Source organism: Leptosomus discolor, chromosome 5, assembly GCF_034619465.1.
Source record: "Leptosomus discolor isolate bLepDis1 chromosome 5, bLepDis1.hap2, whole genome shotgun sequence".
Classification (NCBI taxonomy): Eukaryota; Metazoa; Chordata; class Aves; order Leptosomiformes; family Leptosomidae; genus Leptosomus; species Leptosomus discolor.
Window position 1 is genome coordinate 20,986,418 of NC_141395.1, and position 19,721 is coordinate 21,006,138.

Here is a 19,721-nt window from a genome sequence, read left to right on the forward strand (position 1 = left end):
TTATTGCATCAAATATGTACCACAATAAGTGTAGTTTGCAAGCTTTCAACAGCTAATATGAAGTATTCTGTACCATTATAGATAGTTTGGAAGCTATCACTGATGCATGTTTATCTTGCCTTTGCTGCTGTAATTTTACTCCTTCCACTGTTAAAAGTCTAATATGGGAAGCCATATCTCAGTGGTTAAGTGAAACAAATTGTTCAATCGGTCATTCTTTCATGACATCAAGCAATAGTTTGCAGCTATTTAACAGCTTCTTGCTTTGCATTCTGAAATTTTAAGTGACTGCTGTACGGTGTATAGTCAGACTGTACAGGGTATGTTGCAAACTGCTTAATCTGTTGAAAAATACACGGATAGAATTTTCTAAGAAAATATAAATATTGTAAAAAATACCATTTTATTTTATTTTTCAGCATTTTGTACATAAAATAAGAAATGAGAATTATCTTCAGGTTGATGTCACTGTCACTTTTGTTACTTTCTATCCATAGCACTTTTTAATTCAAGAACTTCACAAAATAAGAAACAAAGGAAAGAATGGGGTAGCTTTAGGTTTCTGCTTTTTTATTAGTACTGTATTTTTGCACACATTTTAATGTGAAGTAAGTTTCAAACTGAGTCCAAAATGCACTTGCTTCCAAATAGATATAACTTGTAATTGAAATGTGGTGGGGAAGATTTGTTTAAAATTCTAGCACTGCCTGCATCAGAAGTTTCAAGGTAGTCTTTTTATTCATGAAATCTTTACCAGTGTTTGTTTACATAGACTATTCTTATTCTCGTTGATTCATGCTGCACTAGAACTGTTCTAAATATAATATGGGATCCACAATGTTTTTTTCCACAGGAATTAACTAGCAAACTTGTATAATTGATCACATCAGGACATTTTGTGTTTCTTACACAAGCAAAAATTCGATGTTGACTACTCCTTTTACAAAAATATTGACTTGTGTGTCGGTGAACTGCATGCAGGAAAATGCTATTACCATAAAGAACAGTAAACCACATTACAGTTGAGCCAAAAGAATAAAGACTTCATTTTTTATTGTATTTAATTGTTCTGTCTTTGTTTTCATCACAAAAACCTATTTGCTACCAAGAGGTTCTATGAAAATATAATATGAATATATAAATATTAGAAACAGGGAGTAGTGATTAAAATTCATAAATAATAGGTTTGCAAAAAAAGTAAAAAATTGAAGCCATATGCTTTCAGAAAGATCTTTAACATGATTTGCACTTACACTGTTCAGGTTATTAATCCTATTTAAAACTACTATATAGTAAGATAATGTATATGTGATGCTTTTTCATGTCAGGTATTCTGAAACAACTAGAAAAACAGATGTTAAAGAAACTATCTAGCTATCAAGGCTGCAAACCAGTATGTATAATTTCAATGATCTCTTGCATTTGAAGTGAAAAATTATCTTTGTGTTGTAAGAAAAAATTTGTTTGCTACATAATTTGTAAAATATTTATAATTTATTATTTTGCCTTAAGGCATGAGGGATATAAGTCATAGAACCACAGAATGGTTTGGGTTAGAAGGGACCTTAAAGATCATCTAGTTCCAACCCCCCTGGGTGCTGAATGCAATTATAATGTGAAAAATACTCTAATTTTAAACTCCTATGGTGAATTTACAGAGCGTACTTTTCACTGTCAGGGAGCTGGCATACACATCGAGTTGACAGGTACATGCCCAGGGAAGGGCTGATACCAGAATGCAGAAGGTAGAACAGGCACTGCAAGAGTGGTTGAAGTAGAACTGAGAAGAATTTTGACTTTTTGGGGAAATATAAGTATTCGTTGTGTCAGTCTTGTCATGCAAATTACCTAATCTATCTCCACTTTACAGAATCCCTCATGAGATGCTTGGAAGTATGCTGGAAAAATGCCTAATATCAAAGTATGTCTTTTTCACCCAGCAGTGCATCCTATACTTTCAGACACAAAGCAGTTTCCTGAAAAACTGAAGGACAAGAAATTGCCATTAGGCTTTCTTTTGACTATGACATACAATTATCTTCTCAATGCATTAAAATGAGATTTCATTTACATTATTGCAAACTCATCTATGGTCCTATAAAACATGCTAAATTGGTTCTGAATGAAATGGCATTTGTGACACTGAAAGTGGTAGAGCCAAATTTTTAGGTAGCAATCATATTTGAGTGCTATTTCTAAAAAGAAATTTTCTCTGTTGTAAATGTAAAGTAATACCTTGAAGGTAGAATACAATGAACAAATTAAAAGCTAAGGAAAACATGCACAAACTCTACTAATCATCATAGGCGTGCAGATGTGTATCACTGTAGAGTATCACAAAGAACAGACCTATGTGATGTGTAAGTCCTAGCTTTGGGTGTGGACCCCAGGGGAAACACTTCCAAATGGCGCGGTAGGATGGTGCCCTTCATCTCTTCTCTCCACGTTTTTCAACCACTAATGGTCTGTAGGGGTTGTTTACTCCAAAAATGAGGCTTGCTATACTAACGTAGCATGCTCTTAGGCCACTGTGTTGCAATTAGATTGTTTACCTCTGCCTATGAAAAACCAGGGTTGTCAGAGTAGGTCTGAGATATAAAGAGATAATAGAATCTGAAATTCTGTAATGTAAGGCCTAAGTTATGGCTGGCTGGCTGGTTGGTTTTGTGGAGAGAAAGGTATTAAAGAAAATGCAGATACATGTATTTGTATGAATTAGACCATTCAGAAGTAATGAGCATGCTTCTTGCAGGGGTTTATACTGAAGACTAGTACAAATAAAAAAAAAAAACCCAAAAACTCAAAACTGATAAGCAGGTATGTTTTTGCTTGGGTCCCCCTCCCCTTTTGGTCTACATGTCTGTAGATTTACTAAAAACACCTGCTAACGCATTGAGACCCGATTATGCACAGGTTTATTCACCACAGCAATCTCCTGCCTTTTACCCGCTCGGTTACAGAAGGAGCCCCGCTCCCCCTGCGGCACCCGGGGCGGGACCTCCGTAGGTCCGGTAGCCCCGCTCGCCTGTTCCGTGCTGCTGGTGCCGAAGCGAGCGCTCCGCCGGGCTGGGGGTCCCCGTCCCGGCTCAGGGAGGGGGCCCTTGCAGCGGCGCAGCCCGGGCCGTAGCCCCGCGGCTCTTCGCCGCCGCCTGCCGGGACGCGGCCGCCGCGCCCCACTGCTGTGGAGCGGCCACTGGCCCCGCAGGGCCGCGGCGCAGCGCCGCTCCCCGGCCGCTCCGCGCCGTGCGCCTCGGCCAGCGCCGCCCCATCCTCCGCTCGGACGGCAGGCGCGGCGCGGCATGGAGCGGCGAGTCGGGGCTGGCCGCCGGGCGGGCAGGTAGCGAGCGCCCGCTGCGAGCCCGGCAGCCATCGGGTGCTTCGGAACCCGCTCGTGTCTGCAGCCGCTGGGGACAGGTACGGGAGTGCGGGGAGAGGCGGAGCGGCGGCGGGCGGTGAGGGCGCGGCGGGCTGCCGGCAGGCCGAGGGCTGCCCGTCGCCCGGGCAGGCGGCGAGCTCCGCGCGGGAGGCGGCGGCCGCGCGGCACGTCTGCCAGCGGCGCGGGAAGGGCGCGCGGCGGCCCCGGCCCATCGGCTGCTGAGGGCGGCCCGGGAAGGCGGCGCGCGGCGGCCCCGGCCCATCGGCTGCTGAGGGCGGCCCGGGAAGGCGGCGCGCGGCGGCCCCGGCCCATCGGCTGCTGAGGGCGGCCCGGGAAGGCGGCGAGCGGCGGCCCCGGCCCGGCGGCAGGTGAGGGCGGCGCGGGGAAGGCAGCGGCCTTCGGGAGCTGCTGGGTGTCAGCCGGCCCCAGAGCCCGGGAAGCGCCGCTTTGCAGAGCTTTCCGCTGGCGATGGCGGGCAGGGGGCCAGGCGCTCCCGTTACCTGTGTTATTCGTAGCTGCCAGTGTAGGACCGATTAACACAGGCGGCGGCAGGATTAGCTGAAATACTCGTTTTTCAGGTGAGGGCCCGTATGCGCGTTGGGTGTCTCTAACAGCCGAGGAGGCTGTGGAGCAAAGGTGCACCCGTTGTTAGCCCAGGAGCTGGGGGCTCCGTAGTATGGAAGAGAACAAACTCCACTAGTGCACGGGTTTGTAAGTTGCCCGGAGAGAGCAGTTGTCTGCAAATCAAAGATTTGCTGCATCCTCGCCTGTAAAACCGTCTGCCCTTCCTGGTGTTCCCGACACCCGGGGCGTAGAGGGCTGGGGCGAGGTGGCCTGCGGCGCGCCTGTAGGGCTCCATGGATTTTGGCTGTCTGCGGGTGCCTCCAGCACCTTCACTCCTGGCTGCGCCGAGCGGCTCGGAGCCCCTTGGTGAAGTGGGTCTGCCGTGCTGTGCCAGACTCGGGGTGGAGGTGCTGGTGGGCGGGCGAGCATCCAGGCCTGCCCGCCTGGCTGCACAGGTGGTGGCAGAGTGGTATGAGGGTGGCTGATGACAACCGGTGTAGCCACAGCCGTCCGCTGGGACAGCAGAATAAATGGGAAATGTTTCATGGGGTTTCTGTGTACTCTGGGCTTCTGGATAAATCTTATGCTTCTGCAAGACTGTGCCAGTCCTGTGTGAGAAACTGTGTTCTATATCTGCTTAGTGCAGCAAACTGGAGCAACAGATACCACCAGTTCTTTCTTTGCCTCAAACACCTTCAGGTCTAAGTAGGCAGGAAAACAAACTGTTGGGCAGGGGCAGTGGCTGACAGACTAGTAGGGCTAAAGAGTAAAGGTTGCTTCAAGACGAGAGGCATGCTCAGTTTCCCACGTTCTTTCACTTATATCGGTGAACTGGACCCACCTGATTTTTCTAGTGTTCTGAATGAAGATGTGTTTTACTGGGGGATGATTTTTTTTTTACCTAAAGACCACCACAAATGATTGCACATCCACATTTGTCTCATTTGTTTCATCGATGTGCAGACTGGAGAATGGATGTTTTTACATAGTGTGTGTGGAAAAAGTAAAGCTCTAAGAAGTTTGTAAAACTTTAATATATTTACTTTTGGAAATGGTAAAGTAAATGAAGACATAAGGGCAGAGATTCTAGAGTGGCATACCCTGGGGTGGCTCCAGGACGACATCTGTGCTGTTTAGTCTTGTCAGAGGAAAGCAAGCTGTAGTAATCTCTAAAATACTGCTTTTAAAAGTTGAATGTAAGGAAAGGTCTGCCCTTTCTGTATGCCTGTTCTTAGCTGTGAGTTTTGTTTTAATACGTTATTTTTGTCTGTTGTATGAAGTGTAGTTCAGGCTAGCCCAGCAGCATACCTTAGGAGTTGAGGGCGAGTCACTAAACTCATCACTTGTTTTAGAGAATGCAATAAATGGCAGGAAAACCAGAGAACTCTGAGAGATTGTTTCTATTTATCTCTGTTTGTGACTAACCATCCTTTATTTTAAAGTGTTCTTAGATATCTTAGATGGAGCTGTTTATATCTATCTAGCTTTTATCATGAAATAAACAGAACTTTCTGCAGTATGTGGTGTAAGTTTGGTTGAACCTAGAGAAATCCATCTGTAAATTTTGCTAGGTAGTCTCGGATTTCTGGAATATGAAGCACTTGAATGCAGGCTGCTGCCTTCACTCTGTGGGGACCCTTGCTTGTGTAATAGACTAAGAAGTGTTTGCAGTGTGCAGTGTTACCTTACTGTGAATTTCTTGTTGTTCTGTCTTGTGCCGTACTGTTTAGGGTTTGGATTCTGTCACGTTGTTCTAATGAGAATTTAAAATAATCTCCTGCCTTTGATTGTGTAGCAACAGCTGGGGGAAATAAGCAATAAGTGATTGCAGGAGGTTGTTATTGTGGTGATACAACGTCCATCCACTATTGTAAATTGTTGTACTTTGGAAACAAATGGCCTTGTGGAGAGGCTACAGATCAGAACACAGCCTGGTTTGGTATGTGGCACACTGATAGTGCAGCAGCAGCTCGCTTTAACCACAGACAGATGTTACAGCACTGATGTAATACATCGATCTGTTTGTTCAGAGCAGAGAGGGAGGTGAATGGGGCTGAACTGTGGTTTGGTTTCTTTTCTACATAACTAAATGTAAATAGGGGAATCTTCTACAGGTGGTTGATGGTGACTAATTTAGAGTAACAGTGACCCAGAGGACAAGGCGAGTTGGATGTATCTAGCAGCAAAGATGTTGGCCTAACGTTTGTATGGATCTGAGAAATGCAGAGCATCCATATTACTGAAATGATGACTCATCAAATAGATGCTGTGAAGTGAAGGACTGGTATATGCAGATAAAATGATCTAGAAGATTATTTTCCTGCGTTTTTTACTATTTTTAATATACTTTGTTGGATTATATTAGTTACTTTCTTACTCCACAGCCCTTTTTCCTCACCAGTCACCTCTGAGGAAAAGACACTTGTGTTTTTGCTAATTCTAAGAACTTGTCAAATGAATAAAGCCATACTATTCTGAATATAAAATTTTACCTTTAAAAGTATTGCACAGTTAACTGTTTCACTTGTAAATTGCTTGACTTCTTGAGCCAAATTTAAATAGACTTTCAATTTTTGCAAGCCATGATAAAGATGCAGGTATCACACCACACCACCCCCAACCACCATCATCCTGTTTACTGTGTGACTTTAACAGGTGAAAAAAAAGCTTGTTGCATTTCCCAGGTGAGTATGCTCTCTGTTGGAAGTACCTTCCATTACTCTGAGTATCCTCAGTTGTTTCATGATTTGTCCAAGCAGATCCCAAGGCCTGTGCAGTTCCATGCCAGGGTGTGCAGGCTGCGTCAAAAAGAGAATGGGCATGGCTAAACTGTAGGTAGCTGCACTAATCTGTGCTCTGGGAGCGGGGGATGAAAAGAAGAGTTAATCAAAACTAATCCGTTTCAGTGGTACTATGTTCTGTATAATGTGCTGTCTGATAAGCAACTGTTAGAACAGAAAAAAGTATTTATTTAAGAACAACTAAAAAAGAATGTATTTCCTAATTCACGATTCCACAGAGCCATCTGGAACCACAAACCAGTCTGCAGATGAGACTTGTACTTAGTTTCCAAGGTTTCTTTTCAAAGGAGTTTGTTATAATCTGATACTTACATAGTTATAATGTTAAAAGAAAAGTGTATTTTAAATAAATATTGAAACTGCTTTGATGTACAAAAGCAGTTTTTGCAGATAGTGTTCTGCAAAACTGTTTTCTCCAGGGTTCTTCCTGACTTTTTTGTTGTGTTACAAATCAGCTTATGGCCTAGAGGTCACAGCATTTCTATGTAGTACGTTTCATGTGGTGTTCTCAAAATGTTTTATATCATACACATATTTTACAGGAAAATAAATCTAGCACCTCTACAAGATTATAATGGGTGCTGAAAAGGGTATGTTTGATAGTATGAATTCCGTGTTATTACATGGATCCTTTGATCAGTGTGGTGTTTTTTTTTATTCACTCTTCTGGGAACTGTTTGTGTTCGAGTGGGAATTGCATGACTCTAGGTTTGACACTGATTTTTTTTCACTTTGCTTTGAAGTGCCAACAGCCTTCTCAAAAGGCATGATATTCTATTTTGGTAATCAAACAATAATTTTTGTTACCTCGTGAGAACACAGATACAAGGGGCAAATCACATGTATAACTTACCTTGAAATAGTGTTTTAAACAATTGTATTATAAGTCTTGCTTTATACAGTCTGTCTTATGCAGTATTCTTTTTGTGTGTGTGCTTCTCAGCAAGTGCTTTAATTTTTTTTGGTTTGGGTTTTTTTTTTTTGAAAGATCTGTTTATTGTCTTCAGATGGACTAAGCAATGTGAATCATTAGTGCGCCCTTTGTACCAAGTATGTCTGGAAAAGACATACACAAGTTGATATTCTTGCATTGTATATAGTACATCTTAAACACTAGTTTGCTTACCTTATTTTGTATAAACAATATGTATATATCTGAGCAGGTTTTAGTGAAAATTTGCAAAATATTTGTGGAAGGAGAGTTTGAGTTGTGGAAGTAAGGTTTGAGGAAGTGTTTTGTTTTCAGGTTGAAAATGTCCAAGCATTTTTGATCCAAAAACGTGGACCACTGGTAATTTCTCAGCAGACATGTTTCTGTTATAGCCTTGCTATGTCATGACTGGCTTTTTTTGCTGTCCCCATGGCAACAAGGATTTTTGATCTGCAAAGCAGAATACTGTATGTGGTTTGAGGGGATATAAATTTTCTTTTATTACAGAGGAAATTTTGATCCATGAAAGCTGATCAGGCACCCTGCTATCCACCCCCGCCCCGCCTTCCCACTCTTAATAATCTTCACATAAATGTGAATTCCTATTTGATGAGAACAGTTATCTGTTCTAATTTTTGACATAAGAGATGGTGGAAAATTTGTGAAGGCTTACTGTAGTGATAGCATGGAAAAAAATGTCATCTTCCAGGTGGAGTCTTGACAGACAGGAGGCCGTTGTATATAAATACAAATTTGTATGTGTGTATATTTGTGAACATTGTATATGCATATAAAAAGTAATGAGAGCTAAAGTTGCTCAGGATTTGCATTGGCTTCTGCACATGTTTACTTTGGCTTGGACTTGTTTCCAAGATGCATTCATAAAATACTTTTTAAATGGACTTAGACTTTTAACTAAAGAATATCAAAATACCGTACCTGATACACAAACTAAAATTTCTTCTTAACAGTGGTGATAATCTTGTGGGTTTTTGTGTATGTGTCTATCCCTCACCTTCTCAGATGAACACATGGGTGGTATGGGATGTTTGGGATGTATCCTGAATGAAATAGTCATAGGAGAAGCCTTGATAGAGTAACCATGCTTAGGGCATTGTCATTTTCTTCTAAATTAGATAGGTTTTCTGTGGTGTTGTTCTTTTTGAGCACTTTTTCCAGAGAAAGAAGCCAGTTCATATTTGTGAAGTTCCCTCCACACCCACGTTAGTTTATTTTGGTTGGGTTTTTTTTGGTGGTTTTTGTTTGATAACTGGTAGAAAAGAAAATGGGGATGATGTACTTACTGGAACAAACAGCATAGATAAACTAGGCAATTTATGTTGTTAAAGCCTCTGAATAGTACATCTAAGAAAGATATCTTAGTGACATCTGAAAGGCAATTTAAAGATGCATTAAAACCAGATTTGGTAAGTAAAGTCTGTTGCTAGTTGTCTGCTGGTCTTCATGTGGTTTGGGCTGGGAGACCTCTGTCTTCCCCTGCCACCATCACCACACACATGTAGGATTATTATGAAAACAAAAAAACACTACATTGGTCTCCACAACTGAAGCTACTCATCCAAAGACATGCAGTTCTGCTGGAGAAGCGTTGTACAGGAGGAAGGCAAACTAGTATTTAGGTAATAACTTCATCCAACTACCAGTTTTAAAAGGTTTTTCACTAGTGCATCACCTGTGTATGTCATAGCTGTGACAAAATAACTTACATGAGAGAAATTGAGCTTCACACCCATACCCAGGGTTTTCAAAAAACCCATCAGTTTTTTCAAGTGAGGCTAGGAGTTCTGAGATGGCTAATTCCTCCCTCTGCTGCCAGTGGTCTTCTAGGAGGTGGATTGAACACAGTGGGTGCATGTACTTTAGACCTTCTTGTGAAGAACAACTTTCGAGTCAGTTCAGTGCTAATGTTGAGAAAAAGCTTATAGCCTGCAGTAGTGTATCGTTCGGAATGCTCTATGGGATTCTGGAGCACCCTTATGTTTGGGCATTTAAGAAAATCAAGGCATGAAAACTGAGATGTTGAACATGAGTCTGCGAAGATTCACGGTGACTGATAGCATTTGGCAGTGTATCGCATACCACCTCTTCCCCTGCCTCCCACTGCAACCTCAACCCGTTGGTAGGAGCTCAAAAGTTTTTGATATTTGTTTTTCTGGCCTTGCTTGTAATACTAGTTATTCATGGAATAATTTGGCCTGAGAATTCAGGAGAAGAGGGGGTTCCTAGTTTGGGTGTTATGCTTGAGAAATCTGCAAAGTTTAGGAGAAGGGATCCCTTAAATGCAGTTAAAGGCTAAGAAGAGCTTTGAGTTGCGGTGTCAGGTATTTTCTGTTGTATATGGAGAGGATGTGGGGCCGGTGGTTCTGCATGAAGCTGGATGAATAGGTCAAACAGCTGGCTTCCGCATCAGAGATGCGTTAGGAAGAGTGACAATGCGATGACATAATCACTGACCCCAGATTGTTCTCAGCTATAAATCCTCTGTTTGCAGTCTTTGCTGTTCCTCAGCATGTGCTGTTCACGTTTAAGGGCTTTTCAGATGATCTCCATCTCCATCTGCTACAAAATGGAAACAAAACAATCGTGCAGTGTGTGGAGCCAGCTGACTCCCTGAGTGTTTTGCAAAATATATCTCGTCTCTGAGAACTTGTTTATCTGGTTGGTCTCATTGACATACTGTGCAATAGTCACTAGACTGTCGTTACGGATGAAAAATAAAATGAGGTAGTGGCTCATTTATAGGGACATACATGTTTTTCAAGCAGGTCAGATACAGTACGTGTGTTCTTATGCTTGTAAAAGAAATGGTGGACGTCCTAATGTTTCTCTAATTAGAAGGGAAACACAGTCCACATGTGAAACACCTTGTCAGCATGGATATATTTGTAATACCTTCCCTGCATGGGCAGTGAGAAAAGCAACAGGATTTCTTAACTGCAAGTATTCACTAGGTGTCAGTGCGTGATCACACTGAACTGATGTTCTTGAAGTTCTTCAATGGTTGTGGTGCCTCCCTTATGAATAGGGATTTTAAAGAGAATTCCTACTTTTGTCTCCAGAACACAGTGTGGATTAAATTTAAGAATAACTAGTGATTAAAAGTGATTAATTCAGTCTTGTTTTCAGGAGCAGTCTGGTAAAAGCGCTGATTTTAAAAAAAATCCCAACGTATTTTGTGCTTAATAAACGTAATTTAAAGATTTAGAATAGCCCCTGTGTTGATTATTATCTATCTTTCTTGTCAATACCTGCTATGTTACTGATCGCACATGCTAGCGATACTGTTGCTGATCCTAGGTGGGACTAAAATTCCTATTAAGATGAGGAAAAATTGCAGTTTTCATACGGATACATTATCAGTAACACAAACACATTTGCTTAATTGTTTGCAAAAGTATTGTTTTCCTTAAGGGATGTAAAAGATCAAGTCTGTAAATGTCAGTTGAAGTGGAGAAAAACCCCATGAATATAGCTAAAATTGCCTGGCTTTCTGTAAGAAAAATCTTCTTACTCTTTTACCATATCATGTCACTGGAATGAAATATCATGTTTATTAGAATATCTTGTATTACTTGCATCTCAGTGTTAGATTTTTTTTTTTTAAAGCAGATTCAAATTCACAATATTTAGCTGACTTTTAGTGATAGATGATTAGGGAATGTATTTTTTCAATCTGTATAGGGTGATCAGCATTCATCTAGGATTTTAAATGGTTGCAAAATGTTTTTTTTTTTGTCTTGAACGTGAAAGTGTTTGAGAACTGTATGTTAGTGGGTTAAAATCGCAAAAATAGTCATCCACTTGATAAATGCAAATATTTGAAATGGCTCTCCTGTATCATCCAGTTCATACTGGACTTTTCCTACTATATTTTAATCCATAGCACTTAGTGAATGGTGAAAACATTTACATGTTATCCTTTTATCTCTAACCTATTTATATGTGAGGCCTTTTTTTAGCACTATTCCCTGGTACCCTGAGGGAAGCGTTAATTGTCCTGCTGTTGGATAAAAGAAGCTATTTTGGTTACGAATACACATTTTTTGACTCGTGCTTAACACTATATTGCTATGTATTCAGTATGTAGCAGAAATACCGATGTAATTGTTGGATGGCCCACCTTCAGGATTTTCCCTATTGTAGCTCTGTAAGAGGACCATGTTTGGTGCCATCTTTGTTTATTCATATCACTTAACTGTCAGATAACTATCTGATCATCAAAGACATATTTTTTCCACTGTGGTGTCCCTCAGATTACATCATGCGGTGACATTTAAGCATTGCATCTCTCATCGTGGGACACAGCTGCCTGACTGGCCAGATTTTAAGATAAATTCTGACCGAGCTTGTATAAGAAGGTCCATAAGAGATACAGTAGGAAGACTGTAGAGATTAAAATAGTCCATTGTCTAACATACACATCTCCCTTACACAGTCATACTGAATATAAACATATATAACAAGTTCTAAATAAAGGAGAGCTTGAGTGACTACTTATCACATGTGACTCTGACTTTGTCTCTGAACATTGAATGTTCAATGAGCCTGTTCTCCATCTTCAATTGTTCATTAACATATCAATGATGCAAAATAAAGCCAATTCTGTCACTGTCTTAAAAATTGTTCATAACTAAGGCTCAACACTTTATGTGTAAGAAATACTGATTTTTGTTTTTAATGACAACTTTGGGATTTTTCCAGGATAGCTCTTCAGAAGTTGATCTGTCTGAAGAGATCTCTCTGCCTAGGGCCGAAATATTTCTCTTCCCTTGTTTGATGTGTCTTGAGAAACTTGTTTAAAAAAGTTCTCGGTGCTTGCTTTCTACTGTCCTGCTTTTCAGTGCTGACAGTGACATTCTGTTGGTATGTTTCCTTTGAAGTTCATGATTCTGCAAAGCATTTTCTTGCCGTGCCTGCTGCAGCACTGAAGGCGATTAAAAAGGCATTTGCAACTCAGGAAATCAATTTGATGCTTCTCTGGAGCTGCAACTTTTAAAGTAATACATACTGTGTTTTTAGCATAGAAAATAAGGGCTTGTGTCTCTGCAAAATAGGCAAAGAGAAATTGAGTCCTCCTACATTTCACTGAGGTTTCCACCTTGCTGAAAAGGATGTACTAGCATAGTAGGATGTCTGAATTTCTGAGCTGCTTTAGAGTATAGGCAGCTATGTGCACTGAGAATCTAAAGCACTGATCTCTCTTCTATGGGTAGACTCTTAATAGGATTTTTCTCTTACCAATGATAGACATGTACTTGTTTGTTATAGTTGAGAGCACTTACGAAGAAAGTGAGACACTTAGTTGCTGTTCTTTCCTCAGCTTGAAAGTGTTCAAATTCACACCTGCGTCTTCCAGAAATGTGCCATAATTGACAAGCTATGATTTAATCTGGGGAAGATAGTGCTAAGCAGGGGTCTGTCTGTTCTTTTGAGTGATACTGGATGAAAAGGGGCATAACACTCTTACCTAATACTGGGTCGTTCAGTTGTGTGGAGGGATATCTGGGCTTTCTTCTTCAGAGGATTGTTTTGGAAATAGGGACTAGACTCCCATTCCCTCCCAAGGGAGTGTTCTCCTCTAGAACTCTTGCAAATCTTTATGTGAAGACACAGATGGATTGTTTGCAGAACAGTTTTCTTTGGCAGGGCTGAAGTTCAGGTCACTTGGGGAGCAAGCACATTTTAATTTATCAGCAACAGTATGCACCATCAATTTGAACTCTACCTTAGCTTTGCCGGGGCAAAAAGGTAAATAATGACCTTTCTTTTTGCAAGGAGCATGACAAATTTGGCACCTGCTGAATTTCTGAAAAGACAACTGGTATTTCATATAATTTCTTTAGGGTTCCCCCCCCCCTTTTTTTTAAAGAGCTCTGCTGCTTACTAGCTTTGTGTTCATTTACTTTTCATTGAATAGCTTCATTTAATGTGGTACTGATCATCTGTGAAGGTTAAAGATCTTTACCTGATGCCTATGTGAAGCATAAGTTCTTATGGCTGTTGCATGTACAATAGTGAAGTTTTACCGTAAAGAGCTGATTGTGGGTTTTCTTTTTTTAAAAAAAAAAAAGGTAGAAAAAACATAAATGGCACAGGTGAAGGAATGACTCCAAGAAAGCAGTAGTATTGAAAGGCTGGTAAGTACTGGTTAGCTAAGTGTCCTTACAGACTGGATGCTATTCCAGCAGATGTTCTTCCCTGTCTGTTTTGGTGAGCTGTGCATCAGCAGCACTGGGGAAAAACAGTGAGTACTATCAATAGCAACGGTGTATGGTCTTAAAAGTATGCATGGGGTAAAGGAGGAGCTCCTTCAATGACTTCTGTAATTAAATTTTGCACAAGTGTATTTAAAAGTGTAGTACTTGTATTGGTAGAAATGTAAAGATGTATTGGTTTGTGTTCTTTTTTTAACCAGAAATTAGGTTATGAAAAAATGTATGTTTTATGCTTGTATAATGTACTTGAGGACCAGATTGACCATTTGATCCCTTCTCTTTGATCACTGGTTGGCATATGGATGTGCAGAAAATCCAAAATCTGATGCAGAAAAAGGGTGCCTTCCAGCTATTAGTGTAGCCTCGTGAGCTCTCTAGTAATGTATGTGGACTGATTGTGGCCAGTCCCCCAATATTAACTGTGCCTGACTGTAAGGCTGACTTTAAGTGCATGTGAGCAGAATGTGAGGCTGAGGACAGGGTAGCTGTAGAGTGATGCATGAAGCTGGGCTGGGTGGAGAGGGCAGAAAGTTGTAGGGGGGAAAAAAACTAAACAAATTAAGAGGGCTAGGCCACTGTGCTTATGGTTGAAAACAGGATGGTACACACAGGGCATAATTTATCAAATACGAATTAAGTTGATTTTTAGTTTTATTTTTTGAAAAATGAGGGATGCTCACAGTGCTAACTTGGGGTCAGCATCAAGTGTTCGGAGGAAATTTATTTTGGTATTATCCCTGTTCTTAATGTTCTTCCACCTTTCTTGTCTGAGTGAGATGTCTGTAACTGCAGTATAGCTGCTTAGGCTCAGCATATTTGTCTTCACATGTTTGTTTTTTAGACTCTTTATTATGTTGTAGTACTCTGCAATGAAGGGAGAATATTTGTTTGCTACTTAATAAACTTCCACGAATGTTTGGATACACACACGTTCACACATGATCTCTCAAATCAAATTTCAAGCATTTTCTCTAAATGTAGGTTCAGTAATAACATGTGTGGGAATCAATTACCATGAGCATTCCATGTAAACCATGCTTGCTTTTGAATAGGAACTTTGATCCCATGACAGAAATACAGGTGTTAAAGGCTGATGTTGTAGTTCCTTCATCAATGAAATGCCTTATTCATGGTCCTAAAAGAGAGATGATGGGGAAATACACTTTCTATGTATGGTCTTTGGTATGTATTAAAGTAATTATTAATAAAAGAATTAAAATCTCCAGGCAACCTGGGGCATATGGATGCATATTTTTTCAGGCATTTTTATACATAATTGCCAGCTAAGTCAGAACTGCATTGACTCAAAATCAGCTTAAAGGTTTCATCAAGTTGGTGCATTAGTAGGGGAAGAAGGAATATAAATAAAAGAAGCAGCTCATCTAACCTGCAAAATAAGCAGAAAGAAAAAGAATCCTTATTAATCTTTCAGGTACTTGGCTGCAGTGACTAAATAAAATCTCATAAGGTTCCTGTCTTAGCAGTGAAAAGTGGTATTCTTTGCTGACGTAGCTGTCAATCTGTGTTCCTTCCAAAAGGGATAGTACCTCATCTTTTTTCTTACTGTGCTGTGCCAGCATTATGTTCATCATTGGAGCAGATGTGGCTGAAAACCAAGAAATTTTTACAGCTAATAGGAACTGGGTTAGTAAACTTGCTCGAGTTTGCTTAACTTTGCCTTTCACAGAATCATAGAACAGTTTGGGTTGGAAGGCACCCTAACGATCACTTACTTCTAACCCCCTGCCATAGGCAGGGACACCTTCCACCAGACCAGGTTGCTCAAAGCCCCATCCAGCCTGGCCTTGAACACTGCCAGGGAGGGGGCAGCCACAGCTTCTCTGGGCAACCTCTTCCAGGGCCTCACCATGCTCAAAGGAAAGAATTTCTTGCTAATATCTAATCTAAATCTCCCCTCTTTCAGTTTGAAATGGTTACCTCTCGTCCTATCACTACCCTCGCTGATCAGGAGTCCCTCCCCACCTTTCCTGTAGGCCCCCTTTAAGTACTGGAAGGCCACTATAAGGTCTCCCCAGAGCCTTCTCTTCTCCAGCCTGAACAACCCCAAATGTCTCAGTCTGTCTTCATAGGGAAGGTGCTCCAGCCCCCTCATCATCTTCGTGGCCCTCCTCTGGACCTGCTTGAGTAGGTCCACATCCTTCTTGTGCTGGGGGCCCCAGAGCTGAATGCAGTACTGCAGGTGGGGTCTCACCAGAGCAGAACAAAGGGGGAGAATCACTTCCCTTGACCTGCTGGCCACGCTGCTTTTGATGCAGCCCAGGATGAGGTTGGCTTTCTGGGCTGTGAGCGCACATTGACGGCTCGTATTCAGTTTCTCATCCACCAACACCCCTAAGTCCTTCTCCCCAGGGCTGCTCTCGATCTGCTTGTTGCCCAGCCTGTATCTGTGCTTGGGATTGCCCCTATCCAGGTGCAGGACCTTGCACTTGGCCTTATTGAACTTCATGGGTTTTGCATGGCCCCACCTCTCCAGCCTGTCCAGGTCCCTCTGCATGGCCTCCCTTCCCTCCAGCGTGTCACCTGCACCACACAGCTTGGTGTTGTTGGCAAACTTGCTGAGGGTGCACTCAGTCCCACTGTCCTTGTCGCTGACAAAGATGTTAAATAGCACCAGTCCCAATACGGACCCTTGAGGAATGCTACTTGTCACTGGTCTCCACTCAGCCATTGAGCTGTTGACTGTGACTCTGAATGTGACCGTCCAGCCAGTTCCTTCAGTTGTGAAGTCTAGATTATGGTCTGATGTTTTAGTCTTGTGTACTGTTACTTAGTTATGAGAATTCAGTTCCTGATTTTGGGAAGAGCTTACCTGACTTAGTTGTTGATATGTAAATAAGTGAAATTGGAAATAATTTCCATGCTAGAAAGCTGCTTTGTGAGATAGTCACAGATGAATTAGTGGAAATCCATGTTATACTCTGTGCATAAGTTCTTTGCTTACCTTTTCTCTCTTTTGTGTTCCACTTCTGATTTCACTGGAAGCAGATGACTCCACTCTCGAGTTGATTGAAGGAATATAAGTGGATGTTGGTAAGTGGGTGGGAGTCTGAGGAAGTTGAAATTTATGTAGCTTGCATTTGTAAAAGGTGAAAATTAGTCTGCCTTGAATACGTTTCTCAATTTTGCCCTGAGATTTGTTCCTTCCTGGCACTATTTTTATGGAGGTTTTTGTGGGTTAGTTTTTGTTGGGATTTTTGTGTTTGTTTGGTTTTTTTTTTTTTTTTTTTTTACACAAGCTGGTTGGTGGTTTTGTTTTTTGGTTGTTTTGTTTTGTTTTTAAACAGGAAAGGATAATTTGTTTTGGTTTTGCATAGTTTTATCAAGGAGTGAAGAAGAACTTACCTATTATTGCAGAGGTGCTGTAGTACTGTTTCGCTTGAAACTAAGGAAGGGACTAATGCACTCTTTCAGCATTTTTTTTTCCCCTCACCATCTTAAGATAGTTTTTACAGCTTCTTAATAGGTAATTTTTCCTAAAGTAACATGTGTTCCAGTGTCAGATCTGTTGACCAGTATGGTCACTTTCCAGTATGCTTATGTGCTACAAAAAGGTCTTGTTTTGTTACCATTCTGAACTGGAACAAGCACTGGTACAGCTGCTTTAGAGGTGGCAGAGTCTTCTAGGTTCTATTAAAGAGTAAAAAATGTATGAATGCTGTGGTAAAGTAATCCTATTCTTCTTTCCTGAAGCAGTTTTGATTTTCAAACTATAGAGTGATGTGTTTTTCACTGTGCGTCGCCCATAATTAACGAGCTGCTTCTCCAACCCAAACAGTCATCCCTTCAGGCTTCATTAAATGCAGTCAGTAGGGCATTGAAGCCAATATGGCTTGCTGTATGGCTTCTGCATTTTAATACATTGCTATTTCTGACTGTGGAGTTCTGTTTCAGAGACTCATGGAAACTGGATCGCGCACATCCCATTTGATAGCTTCTCACTATTTAAGCCTCAGACTACTGGAATCCTACAGGCCTTGAGAGATTTCTAAGGCGAGCAGATGATGGCATCTGCCTACCGTTTGTGAGAAAGAAACCTCAATTCTCCATTTGTTTTCAATCATAAATCATAAGTAATTTTCTTGCAATGATAGCAGCTTCAAATTAAGGAAACCTTGGCCTGGATTTCATAATCAAACATCAGTGGGTTCCAAATCTTTTGGCCACGCAGGATTTTTCCAGGCAGCAGCCCAGACTGCACACCAGTAAGTCATACATAGTTCATTTGTCACTTTCTTCTTTCTCAGTCAATAGTTCATTCGTTACTTTCTTCTTTTTTTCTCTATCAGTGTTTATTCTGCCTGGGGACCATGCTGGCACATTTCTTAATGACACTGGATGCTGAATTGCGGCATGGAATTGGCAATGGCTGTGAAATTCAGATAGTCTTGTTGCTGCCTTACGAGCTTGGTCCCTCCCTCTTCAAGGACCTTTCCACAGACATGTGGGATGCTGAGAAACACAGTGTTACAATGTCTCTCTCTATTCAGGAGATCTAGTAGATCTAATGTGTGGAACATGACATACTTTCCTGGGATCTTGCCAGCAGAATGGTGAATAAGATGTTTATTTCTAGACCATATGAGAGAAATTTGTTCTGACATCCTAGTAACAATCTTTCAGGAGAGTTGTTATGCTGTAGGAGATCTGACCTCTTCCAGCGTTGATAGGGGAGGTGATAACTCTTTTGCTCCTGAGCTGGACAGTAGCTGCTATTTTTCTTAGGCAAATGCCTGATCCTGCAGTCAGTAGCCTGGTGAACAAACTGGTAAGTAGCTTTCTCTAAATATCAAGCTCCACCTATGTCTTCATGAAGCAGTATGTTCAAGCTGGTCTCACACTTGACAGAAGAGATCTACAGTAATTGTTTTTTAATGAAGGACTGTGTGATCACCACAAAGTTACATAACCTGAGGATAGGCGCTGGGAGTCACACACTGTAGAAATGCCTGTGTGGATTAAGGAGCTGAGATCAAGACATGTTACTTACCAGTAATCAGAGTTCTTTGAGATACTAATCTACTAGTACCTTTGAGATACTAATTTACTAGTTCCTTTTGCCCCTGGCCGTCACTTCCCTTTCCTTCTCTCCTATTTGTGAAGATTTGCGTTTCTGAAGAAACTGAAAGGGTGCAGATGGTGCTACCCAGTATCCTAAACATGAGATCAGCACATCGTGTACTAGATTGAAGAAAGATAAAGTGGTCTAGTCTTCAAGTGAATGTCCATGTGAACCATAGGGAGCTACTGTTACTGATGAGCTCTCATCCCCATCTCACTATATGCCTTTTTTTTTTTCTTCCCAAAGTGTGAAATAAAGGCCACTAACAGAAAACTGGATGCAGAACTTGATATCAAAGAGGGTCCTTGATTTGTTAAACACTGTTGCAAACAGTTTTTGGTAAATGCTTCATGGTTCTAGGAAGGAAACTGGTATGTGCACTAAAGGAGCAAGTATGGACTGGAAATGGGATAAAATAAAGGGGAGGGAGAGGAAAATAATCTGATAAACTAGAACAGCTGCAAATATTTTTTTTTGAGAAAAGAAAAAGTAAAAAAGCATAAGGCCTAAAGAGAAACATAACTGAACTACTGATAGAGCCCTCCAAGGGAGGGGAGTGGAACAATTAACTTTGCTAAAGGAAGAGGCTGAAAGCAGATTATCATGGCAAGGATCATGTTTAGTTTTAGCAGTGCATGTTATGAAATACAAGAGATTTGTTTGAGGTTCTAATTATTTATGAAGCTGTGTCAGTTCATCTTTACAATCAGGATGGTCTAAAGCATTGAGATAA